Here is a 2,563-nt window from a genome sequence, read left to right on the forward strand (position 1 = left end):
GTATAATTTAATACTATAAATATATAAGTTTACTAATAGAAGAAGGGAAGATAAATAAAAGATTTTAAGGAGCCTTAAGGAGGTTTATATAGATAGTAAAGTAGTTAACTAGTTTACTTATAATATAACCTAATTATACTTCTTATATTTTACCTTTATTTAGTAGTCTTAGATTAAAAGACTTATATATAAGAGCTAATATTATTATAAGTCTATTAAGATATTCTTATAGGCTATATTATATATTATATAAGCTTAAGCTAACCTTATAATATTATTAGCTAGAGTAGGTTTTCTTTACTTATATATAATATATATATTATATACCTTAGGTACCTCTTAATATACCTTATATATCTTATAATATACCTTATAGACTATCTAGCCTATATACTCTATATACTCTATATACCCTATATACCTTATATACTTTATATACCCTATATACTCTATATACCCTTTCTATCCCTCTACTATATATACTATATCTTAGCTTATATCTTATTTTTATAGTAAGATTAATATAGCTAGATATATTATACTAGAATCTATATAAATTTTATTAAATTACTAATATAATTTTTTATATCTTACTAATAAATTATTAAATATTTATTTTCTTATAAGGATATATTTAACTTAAGTATACTATAATTAGTATAAATTTAGTAGTTAGGTAAGTAGGTCTATTATAAATACCTTTTATTATAGACTAAAAGTCTATTATAGTATCTCTAAAGTTTAGTAAGTATAAATAGTTATAAATTATATAACTATATCTTTATTATATTTAGATTTAGTGTCTAAAGCTAAGGTTTTTATTAAATATATTAGGTTTTACCTTATTAAGGATATTAATAAGGAAACTAATACTAAAAAAGTTATAAGAAAGGGGAAATATTTTACTTAATTCTATAATACTAAATATTATATTAAGATATTATAAAGATTAGACTTTATCTTTTAAAATATATAAGGGGATATAGTATATTTTAATAAGAGCCTTCTATATTACTATTTAATATTATAAAAAATATATTTAATTATATTATTTATTATTATATAGCCTTATTAAGGCTATCTCTAATATTTTAGTACTTAATTATCGTTTAAATATACTTAGTTCTTTTATAATAAAGATAAGTATAATAATAATAAAGTAATCTATATACTTCTAGTATAGTTTTAAATACCTAAATCTAAAGTAATATATTATAAGGGCTTATAATTATAATTCTTTAATACTAAAGAGGATCCTAATAATTAGGGGGTCTTAAAAATACCTTTAAATAATATAAAGAAAGAGGGTATTATAATAAAGATTAAAGATATACTAAATAGTAGATAATAGGTCTATAAATCTTAAATAATATATCTATTAGCTAACTATAGTAAGTATTATTATTAATAGTTAATTAGGTTAGACTTATAAGGTTAGAGGTTTTATAAATATTATATTAGGTAGTAATAAGGAAGTAGTTAAGTAAGGTTAAATAGAACTACTAGATATATAACCTCTTTACTTAAAGGTTACTAAATTAGAAAGTTAAGGATTTTAAATATATTTTATTTTTAAGAAGTTTAATATATTAGGGGTAGAGAATAACTAGTAATAAGAATAAAGAAATATTATATATCTTAATAGTAAGGCCTAGGAAATAAAAAGTATACCTATAGTTTAGTTTTATATAATAGAACTTAATTATAAAAAACACTATAATCCTAAATTCTTAGTAGTAATACTCTATACTATAATATATAAACTATTAGTATATATAAATAATCTATTTATTATATTTCTTATAAAGCTTAAGCCTCTTTTTACTAAGGTAGTATTTTATAATATTAGATATTAACTATCTAGATATATAAATAATTTATCTATTATATAACTTAAAAAACTAGAACCTCTTATTATATATAAAGTACTCTTTACTACTAAAGGCTAATTATTTATAAAGATTATACTTAGAGTATTAGTAGTTAAAATTAAGTTACTTATTATAAGATATTACTTATTATAATATATAGTTAGTTTATTTATTAATTTATTTAAACTACTTAGGTTTATAATAGCTATATATATATTTAGTATTATTAAGTACTAGTTATTTTTAAGATATATAAATATCTTATTAATTTTCTTACTTATAACTTCTAAATCTCCTATATTTATTATAATATTTTATACCCTTCCCTAATTATCTCTAGAGTATAATAAGGGAATAGTATTTATAGTAATCCTTAGTACTTATAATTATTATTTATTATTATTAGTATATCTACTTTATTATTAATTAAATACCTAACTTATAGAAAATAAATAGCCTAGATATATCTTTAATTTTAACTTCTTATATAGTCTTAAAATATTTAACTTTATCTAGTAAAGATATTTATAGCTTTAAAGTACTACTTAAACTATATATAAAGCTATTTTTAATTTAATATTTATTTAGTTCTTTATCTACTTTATTACTTTTATATATCTAGATATTATTTACTTATCTTTTATCTTTATATAGTTAATAAAATGTCTTTTAAGTATAAATATATAAATAAA

Source organism: Beauveria bassiana (assembly GCF_000280675.1).
Source record: "Beauveria bassiana ARSEF 2860 unplaced genomic scaffold BBA_S00027, whole genome shotgun sequence".
NCBI classification, from domain to species: Eukaryota; Fungi; Ascomycota; class Sordariomycetes; order Hypocreales; family Cordycipitaceae; genus Beauveria; species Beauveria bassiana.